Source organism: Phoca vitulina, unplaced genomic scaffold (genome assembly GCF_004348235.1).
Source record: "Phoca vitulina isolate PV1807 unplaced genomic scaffold, GSC_HSeal_1.0 scaffold7, whole genome shotgun sequence".
Taxonomy (NCBI): domain Eukaryota; kingdom Metazoa; phylum Chordata; class Mammalia; order Carnivora; family Phocidae; genus Phoca; species Phoca vitulina.
Window position 1 is genome coordinate 65,003,514 of NW_022589710.1, and position 13,741 is coordinate 65,017,254.

Here is a 13,741-nt window from a genome sequence, read left to right on the forward strand (position 1 = left end):
ATAAGGGACTATTATGCAGCCGCTGTAAGTTGTTGAAATAAAATGTATGACAAAGGAAAAGGCTCTTTAGCTCATTATCCTCCTCCCCGACAAATGAGAGGATACAAAACTGTTCTCTCTCTGAATAAATTCATCTGTGTAAAAATATGTAGAATGAACCTGGAGGAAATTGTGTTAAAACATTCATAGCACATGACTCTAGACATAAAATTCGAGGGTCATATTTTTCCTTTTATTTACACTTCTTTTTTTCATTTTGTCCATAATAAATATCTATTTAAAAAAAAAAAATTCTAAGATGAAAGACCTGGAGCAGAGCAGGCTCTCCATGGGGGTTGGGGATTTGGCCATGTGCACCTGGTGGATTTGGGCACAGGGAGGCTGGCCAGGCAGGAAGGACAGTGAAGAGACAGGAAGAAGAGGAACCAACAGGTGTTAATATGTCTTCCGTTCAAGACCTACAACACATATCATCTCACTCTGTCTTCTCGGCGGCCTTGCTAAGTACATATGATTATCCGCATTTTACGGATGTGGACTTGTAAGTTCATAAAGATTAAATAACATGTCCAGAGATGCAGTTAGCTCAAACAGTAAAAATAAGTAATATTTATTTAACACTCTTGTGTCACAACAGACACTGTGAACTTTCCACTCACGTACCAGTTTAGCTCTTGCCACAAAGCTATGCGACAGGTACCATAAGTTCCTTGGTCCTAAAGGTGGAGAACATGAAGCACACTTGACCCTGAGTCCCACAGGTAATGGAGGTAGAGTTTGTGTTGGGCCATTGAGTCCAGAGAGTGCCTTAAACTACTTTGGGATACAACCCACAAGGAATACAGCTGATAAGAGCAGGATAAGGATCAGGTGGTCTATCTGAAAAGACCATGCTCTTTCCCATATAGGTCAGCATCTCCAACTAAACACATGCAGAAAATGAAACAAGCAGCAAGCCAATGATCAAGTCTATGTCAGTTCAGCTCCATCGTTAATGTATCTTGTGACCCATTAGTCCTGTCTGGGATTCTACTTAATTTCCCACATGGTACAGGTGAGTGTGGTTGAAAACCTTGAAGTCCCTTCCAAGTCCCACCTCTTAGGCAACCCATCTCTGCAGTGGAGTCTGTGCTGGCTCCCCATTACCCTCATGTCTTAGCATCCTTTTTCAAAATTACACATAATTTTTCAATACTTTAAATACTTTTACTTTGAAATAATCTTAGAATCACAAGAAATTGCAAAAATAGTGCAGAGTTCCTGTGTACCTGTCACTCTGCTTCCCCCCCAATGATCACCCAGAAATTGACATTGGCACTACTAAGTCATTCTGATTTCACCCATTTTCATGTGCTCATTTGCTGAACATCCTTTGAAGTCATGAGAGGTCCCTCATGATGTGAAGCCCACTCAGCTGTCCATTTTTCCTTACATCAACATTGCCCTCACATTTTACTCTTTCTTCCTCTCCTTCTCCTCCTCCTCCTTCTTTTTCTTCTTCTCCTTCTTCTTTCTTCTTCTTCTTCTCCTTCTTCTTTCTTCTTCTTCTCCTTCTTCTTCTCCTTCTTCTTCTTCTTCTTCCTTCTTCTTCTTCTTCTTCTTTCTTCTTCTTCTTCTTCTTTCTTCTTCTTCTCCTTCTTCTTCTTCTTCTTTCTTCTTCTTCTCCTTCTTCTTCTTCTTCTCCTTCTTCTTCTCTTCTTCTTCTTCTTCTTCTTCTTCTTCTTCTTCTTCTTCTTCTTCTTCTTCTTCTTCTTCTCCTTCTTCTTCTCCTTCTTCTTCTTCTTTCTTCTTCTTCTCCTTCTTTCTTCTTCTTCTCCTTCTTCTTCTCCTTCTTTCTTCTTCTTCTCCTTCTTCTTCTTCTTTCTTCTTCTTCTTCTTCTTCTTTCTTCTTCTTCTTCTCCTTCTCCTTCTTCTTCTTCTCCTTCTCTTTCTTCTTCTTTCTTCTTCTTCTTCTCCTTCTTCTTCTTCTTCTTCACATTTTGCTCTTTAGCAAACTTGATCTTCCTATGGGTCCCCAACACACCACACCCAGATAGTCTTCCTAGACATTATTGTCCACCAATGTCTCGGATCAGAAGCTGCCTCCATGGTGCATCCTCCTCAAGCCCTTGCTGCCATTTCTCATGGCCTCTTTGTAATTGCTTGCTCCCAGGCCAGCTGCCTTTGGGAATCTTTCCTACATGGGCAGGGATTCATCTTTACTTCCTGGTAATTTCTATGCCTAACATGGTATTTGGGACCTATTAGAGGCATAACACATGGTTGTGGGCAGAACGAACAAATGCAACCAGGGATCTCAATGTCTCTCATCTTCACATCTTGAAGTAACTCTTAAAGAACCTCCTTCACCTTAAAAAGCTTTCCATTGAAGGATAATTAATTTGTAAATAAAAGGTATATAGAAGATGCAGTGCAAAAAAAAAAAAAAGAAAAGAAGAAGGAAGGAAGGGTACATATACTCAAACAATCACTGCATTCAAGGCTTTATAGGACCATTTTGCTACTTAAGAGAAAGGCAAAACTACTGTGCATATAACTGAATTTAAATGGTGAAAAAAACATTCATTCTCACTATGCATTAGAGACACTATTTTAAAATTATTTCTAATATAAACACTCTCTCCAGCCTTCATTTTTCCCCTTTTTGCTCCTGCTCTCAGCACAAATTACTCTTAAGTTGGGCTGAATAATAAATGAAACAGTCAGTGTCGTTAATGACAAAGTGTAATATTGAGATGATGAGACCTCTTGTTTGCAAAGCTTTTTTTTTTTTTCCCAAACATTCCTCCGCGAGGATCACTGGCAAAGTGATTTATATTCAGCTGAGTATCTAATTGAAAGACTATGAATCCGTGGAAATGTAGACTAGCAGGTCTGATATCCTAAGGAAAAAAATAAATAAGTAAAACAACCTTCTCTTCAGATAATCGCACTTACTGGTGTATGGCAGTCTCTTATTTGGAAAAAGAGCTTCCATTTTATAGCTTATTCAAGTCTCACAAAGATAAGCTCTCAGCTTATTAGTATCCGGCACTGCATTTGGGAAGGGTTTATTTGAGCAGAGGTTAATTTTGCCCTATTATGGTTGTTGAAGTGCAGCGTGCCCTAACATCTATTTCCTGTCAGACACATGTTCGTTGAGATGTGAGGTTCATATATATGAACATCACCCTGAAAGGACAATCTGTTTTCCCAGGTCAAGATGATCTTGAAGCAGTAAGTAGGGTGGGATGGATCCAGAGTCTGGAGATTGGGGTTTCTTTTCTTTTTTTTTTTTAAGATTGGGGTTTCACTGAGGTCTGGAGAGCTCTAGAAGCTCCGGGTTTATTTCTCACCTGTCGTATTTCCTAGTTATACTCCACTTCCTGACGAGGCAGACATCATTACCTCCCTCAGTGTTGAACTTTTATGGATAATAAAATTAAGACTCATAATGGCTCTATAACCTCTAAATTAGTTCTGAGACCAGTGTACTCAGAAGATATGTGTAGATGGAACTAATGCTAGTGTATTCATTCTAGAGTTGGGGCAACTTCTACCATGAGTTTGTAAGACCAAAGACCATAGGAAGAACTTTTAAATATATGCCATAGCAATTATAGTCAAAATTCAAATTACCTAGCTAACATCCATCCTCTCCATCCCACGCTGTGCTAAGCACTTGAGATGCACCAACTTCGTTAAAAACATCACAACCACTCAATAAAGAAGATATGCATCTTTCCAATTTTGGGATGAGGGGATGGAGGCTCAGAGACAGTAAATATCCTGTCCTCGTTCGGAGTGATATCTAGAAACTGGCAGATCAGGGACTTGAACTCAGGCCAGCCTGACTCACATCCATACTATTGGAGCGCATCCATCATTTGTCCCTTTTAGGAGTCACAACATAATCAAATATCTCCGAGAAACATTTCTCTCATCTATGAATGTGTGTTCCCCCATTATGTGACAAGACGCATTAGTTGTTGTTATAATAAATAAATTTGTTTCAACATCTTTCTCTTTTTACCTTTGCTGCTGAAAATCTCCAGGCTAAATCTGCTGCTCAACCATGATAATTTCATCAGCCCTCAAAATAAATGGGCTCTCCTATCCTTCTAAGTGGATTTTAAGTTTCTGCTTCTGTTTCCATGGTCTTAAACTATCTTTCATTGTAAGCCCTTCTGGATCATTTTTGAGAAGGTCTGTACAATTAGAAATCACTTTCAAATCAATGAACCTCATCTTGCTGTGAGGTAAGACCGCTTTATAGGTCAGGCAACAAAGGAAGTTAAGGGACTTGCCCAAAATAAAGCAGCTGGCAAATTCTGAAACTGACACTTTCTAACTATCCCTATTCCGTGTCCAGTGATTATTCCATTTTTTCATGTTGCCTTGTGCATGTGGGGAATATGTATTATTTAAAAATTTGAATTTCTGGAAAGATGGTCACAATAAAAAAGCAGACATTTATCAAGTGTGCTGTAGGCCATGCTTTGCACTAAGTTTTATTTATATGACTTTAACATTGTCCTTTCAACATCAAAGAATTTGTATTAGTTTTCTATTGCTGTGTGGAGTGATGGTTAGTTTATGTGTCAGCTTGGCTAGGCTCCAGCAACCAGTTATTTAATCAAACATGAATCTAGGTGTTGCTGTGAAGGCCTTTGTAGATGCAGTGAACATCTATAATCAGCTAACTTTAAGTAAAGGAGATTATCCTTGATTATGGGGGTGGGCCTCATCCAAGCAGTTGAAAGGCCTTAATCACTAAAACCAAGGTTTCCTGGAGAAGAAGAAACTTAGCTTCAAGATTGCAACATTAACTCCTCCTGAGCTGTCATTCTAGCCCGCTCTATGGATTTGGACTGGCCAGCCCACACAGTCCCAGGAGCCAATTTCTTAAAATAAATCTGCATATCTTTCTTTAAAAATTATATACATATATTTTTATATAAATATATATAAATCCATATATATTATATACAAATATAATATATATGAATTTATATTTATATATAAAAATAAAAAGTATTTATGCATGTGTATATATATATTGGGACACTTGAGTGGCTCAGTCGGTTGAGCGTCTGACTCTTGGTTCTGGGCTCAGGTCATGATCTCATGGTCCTGGAATTGAGCCCCATGTTGGGCTCCAGGCTCAGCAGAGTCTGTCTTTCTCCCTCTGCTCCTCCCCCTACTTGTGTACACGCTCTCTCTCTCTCTCTAAAAAATATAAATAAATAAAATCTTTTTTTTTTTTTAAAGATTTTATTTATTTATTTGACAGAGAGAGACACAGCGAGAGAGGGAATACAAGCAGGGGGAAGGGGAGAGGGAGAAGCAGGCTTCCTGCGGAGCATGGAGCCCAATGTGGGGCTCGATCCCAGGACCCTGGGATCATGACCTGAGCCGAAGGCAGACGCTTAACCAACAGGCGCCCCTATAAATAAATAAAATCTTAAATATATATATATATATTTTTAATTAATTAATCAACCAGCTATAATAGTGCTGTTTCTCTGGAGAACCATAACTCATGCACCTTGTAACAGATCACCACACACCAAGTAGCTTACACAATGCACATTTATTACCTCACAGTTTCTGTGAGCCAGGAGTCCGGCAGATTTTGGCTGGGTCTCTGGCTCAGGGTCTCCTGGGGCTGAAATTCAGGTGTTAGCTGGTGCATGCACCTCTGGTGGCTCAAGTCAGGAAGACTCTGTTGCCACATCCTCTCAGGTTGTTGACGGAACTTGTATCCTTATGGCTGTGGGACTGAGTCCTCATCATCTTGCTAACAGCTTTGGCCAGTTTTCAGCCCCTAGAGGTTGCCCTCAGGTCCTCACCACATGGCCTCCTCCATAGGACCTCTCACACCGTAAACCTCTTCCTTCAAGAAGGCCTCAGTGTCTTTGACAAGCTCCCATGATTAGATCAGACCCACCCAGGACAATCTGCTTTTCTCTTCACTCAGAGTTCAGTGATTAGGGACTTAATTACACCTGTATAATCCCTGCTGCCATATAATCATCATGGGGGCTCATCATCATAAGTCCTATTCAAACTGAAAGAGGAAAGGGACTGTGAAGTGGGTACACCAAGGGGCAGTAATGTGTGGGCCCCCTTAAAATTCTGCATACATCAGTATTGCTTGGGAATTTTTTTATTAATCAATTCCACAAACATGTGATGTGCTCCTTCTAGGTGCCAAGGATAGTTTCAGACATTAAAGATGCAGAAAACATTTTCTCTGACCCTTTCAAGAAAGATAGTCTCACTCGAACTTTAGATGACGCTCATAATTAAACTATAATTTGTTTCGCTTAGCATAATACACTCTAGTTCCATCCACATCATTGCAAATGGCAAGATTGCATTCTTTTTGATGCTGAGTAATATTCCAGAGGAAGGCAAATATGATTTCACTCATAGGTGGAATTCAAGAAACAAACCAGATGGACATAGGAGAAGGAAAGGAAAAATAAAATAAGATGAAAACAGAGGGGGAGACAAACCATAAGAGACTCTTAACTCTAGGGAACAAACTGAGGGTTGCTGGAGGGGAGGGAGGGTGGGTGGAAGGGGTTACCGGGTGATGGACATTAAGGAGGGCACTTGATGAAATAAGCACTGGGTGTTTTTTGCCAGTGATGAATCACTAAATTCTACCCCTGAAACTAATAATACAATATATGTTAACTAACCTGAATTTAAATAAAATCTAAAAAAAAAATAAAATATAATATAATTTGTAAAGTAATTCAGTAGTAGTCAGAAGACAAAACCTCGAACTCATAGAGGACAAATGGAATAAGTTCACCATCTGGAATCTAGGAGGGCTTTATAAAGACAGAATGCTGGAACCAGACTTTTAATGCTACGAAGGAGTTTTCCAGAAGAAGAAGCTAAGGAAAGGCACTTGAGAGGCAGGCATTGCCAGACCCAAACCTGATGGAATAGTGTTAAAAGACCCTTCCCCGGGGCGCCCGGGAGGCTCAGTCAGTTAAGTTCCTGACTCTTGACTTTGGCTCAGGTCCTGATCTCAGGGTTGTGAGATCAAGCCCTGCATCAGGCTCCCCGCTGGGCATGAAGCCTGTTTAAGATTCTCTCCCTCTGTCCCCATCTCTCTCACTAAAAAAAAAAAAAAAAAAAAAATTCCTTCCCACCAGGAGAAGAGGGAGTATTTCTTGGTACTATTCCAAGAACTTGCAGCCTATGGGAGGTTGGTCATGGAGGAGAGTTCCAGGAATTTAGGAAATGTTCTAACACCGTCTTTCCCATTTCAAAGGTGACACAGTGTGAGAGTATATAAAGAGGCTTAATCAGTTCAGAAGGATTTGAGAAAAGGAGATTCTGATCACTTTAACACATTGTTTTTTCTCATTTTAAAAAAGTAAACCTTCCAGAAAATTAAATATGTATATTTTCTTTAATGGAAAATCCAGGACATACTAAAAAAAATGAATACAAAAAGAGCAAAAACCACATCTGGTTTTATCCGCACAGATATACCATAAAGTTTTTCTATATAAACTTTTGTATACGTAATGTACAGATTAATATAAAGACAAATAATTATGTAGAGTAAATTCAACAATAAGGTTCATGATATTTTTCTAAATTTAATAGAAACCTGTTCCTGCATCACTGAATATTCTTTCGCGGTATTATTTTTAATGGCTGCTCAGTCTTTCGTTGTATCAGTGTACTGCAATTTATTTTAGCCAATGTCTTATTATTAGCCATGAAATCTGTCCTTTATTCAATATTATTAATATAATTGGCATAGCTATGCTTCAAAAGTTTGTGAATCCAAAAATGGCGTCATCGGTCATCAATATCCAAACTGATATCTGTCAGCCCTAACTTGTGGATACAGGATCCAGGTTCCCCCTCAAAGTGCCTGTACTTTTTGGCTGTTCAGAGTCTCCAGGTCCCCGTGCTGGGATGCCTACAAGAGCACAGACTGTGTTTGTGTAATCCAGTCTCCTCATGAAGCCATCCTCCTGTGTTTGCAGGCTGAGTCCCTCAACAATGTGGGACCCCTGAGACCAGGGTCATCTACGGTCATGCTGGCTTGGCGATCCCCCCCAACTCCAAACCTGCTCTGTGTACTCCTCCTCACTGTGCCAGAGCCCAGATCCTTCCAAGTACATTTCTCCTTTGCCAGCCAGCTCCCCACCAGATTCTGCTGAGAACGGATGCTGAAGGAGCCTGGAGGGAAGATGAGGGACAGAAAACCTGCTCCTTCTCTTTCTCTTTGCTGTTCCTGTCATTGCCACCCCGGCAATGGCTCCTCACCCCGGCAGCAGAAGATGGTTCCTATACCCAGACTCGTTTTCCCCCCAGCACTTCCAAATCTGTTGCCTCAACGATACCAGCACCAGCCAGGCAGTGCGCTTGCCCAGAGTCAGGGGTCCCTGGATCCTCCTCTGAGCCCAGAAGTGCCAGGACCAGCCTGACATTCCTTACTCCCAGAGGTCTGGGTCCCAGTTCTGCAGGGCCCTTCTCCCAGCCCTGAGACTCTAAAATCCAATTTCTTCCTCTTGTTTTCTTGGATCTAGGAATAGTAGCTGCTTCCTGTAGTTACCATCCTTGTGTTACATTAGTATTCCCACTTTTTTCAGTTCTTCAGTTCCTGTTTAACTAATTACTTATAATATATATACTCTCTTAAAATAAAGGGCATGAACTGATATACCTAAATATTCATGTTCAAGTATGCAATAGCTCCCATTCCTAATTGTATATACATAGTATGGAAAATGTTTTCACCTCTGGCAAAACTTCACAGAAATTTAGTGAATGAAAGAAAGGACATATAAAAGAAAGTCTAACTTATGGCCAGTATTAAAACAGAGAGAGAGTTAAGACTACCTCTATCTCAGGACATACCATGAGCTCCTCTACCCTCCTTAACTCCAGCTAAGTCTTCCCACATTGACCTCATTTCTTTTCCTAAAATCAGTCTCTTTTTAGGATGATTGCCAATGGGAAAGTCTCACATTTCAGGATAAAATTTACTTCCACCCCAAAGTGTGTGTGTGTGTGTGTGTGTGTGTGTGTGTGTGTGTTTCTGTGTCTTGTAGACTTATATTCAAATCACAACACAGTACTGGTCATTACAAAAGTTAACTGGTACCAGACTAGCCTATCCTGCCACAGAAACCATAAAACTGGACCAATTGATTTGATTTCAGACATTGATCAACAGACAGCATAGGACTGTGATTTCTGGATGAAAGGAAATTTGTGAAATGAGATCCATTACTGCCCCAAATTTCTCCTTGAAGTCATCTTTGGACATGAGTGGGAAAAAACAATCCTGAAATAAAACAGGACACAGTGGTTTTGTGAGCTAAGGAAACTGATATCAAAATTCAGGGCTAGAATTTGAGGTCCAAAATAACTGAGGAGAAGCAGCTCAACAGAGAATAAGAGAATCATGATTAATAATAATTAGTAAATACGCAGGGGGTACCCTGGAGTCTGGGAACAAATTAGACTGCACACACTCAAGAGAAGATGCTGTGTAGCTGTAAGAAGAATGGGGAGTTATAAGCAGAACAGGTATTCCAGACTTTGCATAGAACTGAGAGATGTGGAGGCCTGGCATGCCATAGTGGAAAACACTCACTCAACACCTGAATATCCAGCTGGGATTCCAGAAAGATCATATCTTAGGAGTAGAGATACTCCAACCCTGGAAAAAGAACTCCTTTAGATTGGTGGTTCTTGGAGGACATTTGACAATCTCTGAAGACTTTTTTCAAAGATTTATTTATTTTAGTGAGACAGAGAGAACGAGCATGAGCAAGGGGAGGGGCAGAGAGAGAGAATCTCAAGCAGGCTCCCTGCTGAGCATGGGCCTGAGGTGGGGCTCAATCTCACAACCCTGAGATCATGACCTGAGCTGAAATCAAGAGTTGGCTGCTTAACCAACTGAGACACCCAGGCAGCCCTGAAGACATTTTGACCATCATGACCAGGTGTTACACTCTAGTGGGTAGAAGCCAAGGATGGTGATAAACATGATACACTGTATAAGACTGTCCCCTGCAATGAAGAATCGGAGCACATTTTTTTTGGAAAAATTGTGGCTGATTTTTTTTTCAAATTTGAAAAATATATATAAAGTCATAGGTCCAAGAATCTTAACAAAACCCAAGTAGAATAATTATAAAGAACTCTACACCTAGGACCACCATAAAGTTACAAAAGCCAAAGATGAAGCAAAAACCGCAAAATCATCCAGAGAAAAAGGAATATTGTATATAAGGAAAAGTTCTAAAAATGACTGCTGACTTTTAATCTAAAACAATGCAGTCAGAAGACAATTGTATTATACCTGCAAAGTAGTCAAAAAATATTTTAATCCATATCAACTTATTAATTGTACATCCTACTAAAAGATGCCTCAGATCTGAAAGTAAAATAAAAATATTTTAGGCAAAGTCAGTAAGACCATAAATGATTTGAATGATATTATAAACCAAATTGACCTACAGGACATTTAGAGTATACAACACAATCTTTACCACCAAAGACTATATAGCCTGGGTTACACATCAAGCCTCAATAATTTTGAAAACAGAAATTAGAAAACAATAACAAAAAATATACCTGAGAGTTTCCAAGTTAACCCACATATTTTCTATAGACTATATATCAAGGAAAAAATCAGAAAAATATTAAAAGACATTTTGAATAGAGGAAGAGATGAAATGCTGTTAATGACACATTTCAAGATGTAGCTAAAGCACCATGGAGAGAGAAATTTGGCACTATATGTGGTTAAAGTAAAAGAGGAGAAATATTTAAGATCATTGGTCTATGTCTGCACTTTACGAAACTAGAAAAAAAGAGGAAATTAAACCTAAAATCAAAAGAAAACCTAAGTAAAGATAAAAGCAAAAAACAATGATACAGAGACCAAAAAAAAAAAAAAAATAGAGAAAAATCTGTCAAACCAAAAGCTGATTCCTTGAAAGGATAAATAAAATATATAACCTCTCATTAAATTGACCAACAAAGGAAGATAAAAAACATAACTTGCTCATATCAAGAATAAAAAGGGGGGGCACACTACAAATGAATTCACAGATTAAAGAGGCATCTCTTGAGAAGACTGAAAGGTTCGTGAAAGAATATAACAAATATATTGTTATGTTAATGAACTTGAAAACCTAAATGGACACAAATTAGCAAAACTGGCCCATATCACGGATAGGAATTATGAGTAGATCTATATTTATTAAGAAAAATTAGTTTTTATTTAACAGCTTTCAAAGAAAGCTCTAGGTCCAGATGGCATTACTGATGAATTTCATCAAATTTTTGAAGTAATAATAACCATCTTATGAAAACTCTTTCAGAAAATATAGGAGGGGATACCTTGGTGGTTCAGTTGGTTAAGCATCTGACTCTTGATTTTGACTCAGGTTATGATCTCAGGGTTGTGAAATCATTGGGCTCCATGCTCAGCAAGGAGTCTGCTTGAGATTCTCTCTCTCCCTCTGCCACTCCCCACCATGCTCTTCCATCAAATAAATAAATAACTCTTAAAAAAAAAGAAAATATAGGAGAAAGCAATATTCCCCAAATCATTTTGGGAGGTTAGCATTACTATGAAACCAAAAATAACACAAGAAAAGCAAAATTGAAGTCCAATATCCCTCATCATCATATATGAAAATGTTATTAACAGAAATTTTGCAAATCAAAGCCAGCAACGCATGAGGATGTTAACATATCATAACCAAGTATGTGTATCCCAGAAAGGCTAAGATACAGCGTTAACACCTAGTTAGCTTGACATTTTAAAAATATCAATATATTTCACCATCTTAACAGAAAAAAATATGATCCAATTCAATAATGAAGAAAATGTACTTACCAAAATTTAATACTTAATAATTATAAGTTTCTCAGCAAAGCAAAAACAGAAGATAACTTTATCAAACACAGAAGGGGTTCATGAAAAGCCACAGCTAATATTACATTTTTATGCTGAAAGATTAGCTTGACTTGAAGTTTGGATTAGGCAAGGATGTTTACTTGTAACACATTTAACATCATTCCAAAAGCTCCAGCTAGAGCAATATGACAGAAAATACTTTAAAAAGGAACAAAGATTGGAAAGGGAGAAGTAACATCGTCTCATTTGTGATGACAAAGTTATGTACATAAGAGTTTCCCCTACCTGGTTCTTACTTAAACTTTTTTTTTTTTCTTTAAGACACCATTTCCATTAGAGCATTATCAAGTGGACACCTTTTTCTTCCACATCATCATGTCTATCTTAAAAGCTGTAGGCTGGATAAGTGTGTTCTTTGCTTCCTAATGCCACTTCCATATCATCTTATTTTCTTCTTTTCACAATAAAAATCTTTGAAGTACATACCATCAGATTTTCTATTATCATCCTTGGTGCCGCCATTTATCAACAAACTATTGCTCCCATTGTTCATTAACTATTTTAGCCACTGGCTCCAGTCATCATTCTGAGCAACTTCACCATCCATGGTACTGACCTATCTAACACCAATGCCTCTTGTTCCTTACATAGCAGCAGCTATAAGGTGAAGGTCATGAATATTACCTGGGAACCTGTCAGAGACGCCACTCTTCAGGCTCTACCTTAGACCTATTGAATCAGAAACTCTTGGGGGATGGGGTTCCATAATCTGTATATGAACATGCAGTTTGGTTGTTCACCAAAGTCTGAGAAAGACTGCTTCAAGGGTTTTACTTTTCATCCTACCTTAGGTATCCACGTGCATGGTCCTATCTTCAAACTGTCATTTCCAATGGCTTCACCATCTCTGAGACTGAACTTCAGCACTCAACACACTATGACTGTAACCTCCAAGCTTCTGGATCACTCTAATCCTCCCAGTTCAGAATTTCTGCAATGTCACTGGGACCTTCAGCCCATCGATTCTACCACTTTGTCAGTATCTGTCATCCTTGATAGTCATTAAAACTCTTTCATAAACTTCTGATTCTTCTGATTCTTCTCCAACCATGATAGAACTGCTCGTTCACCACTTCCTGAAATTGGGTGAAACCTTGTGATTTACTTTGGTAAATGAAATCTGAGCGGAAGTGACATACGAATCTTAGCTGCCAGTGTGACTCCCTGACCCTCTCTCCTTGTGGCTGTGACTGTGGGAGCCGATGCCAAGATGGAGCCTTCATCATCCCAGCCCCTTGAAGAACCACAATGAACAGATGTCATATCCATCCTGCATGAGAAATAGTTTTGCTGTGATAGGCCATTGAGATTTGGGACTTGTTCCTTAGTCCAGGGTAACCTAGACCCTTCTGATGGATACAGCTTCCCACTGTGTACAGTTTCCCTGACCATGACCACCACCATCCCTAGAAAACAGACTCTTGTTTCTTTGAGCATTCTCTACTCATCAACCTTTCCTACGAACCCCACCTATCCCCTCAAACCTGGTGTCTTAGTCAGGGTTTTCCGGAGAAATACAACCAGTAGGATGTGTGTATAGATAGAATTATTTTAAAAACTTGGCTCATGTGATTTTGGAGGCTGTCAAGTTCAAAATCTCCCCAGTAGAACAGAAGGCTGGATACCCAGGGAAGAGTGGCATTCTGAGTCCGATGATAATCTGTAGGCAAAATTCCCTTTTTGGGGCACTGGGTGGCTCAGTCATTAAGCGTCTGCCTTCGGCTCAGGTCATGATCCCGGGGTCCTGGGATCAAACCCCACATCGGGCTCCTGCTCAGC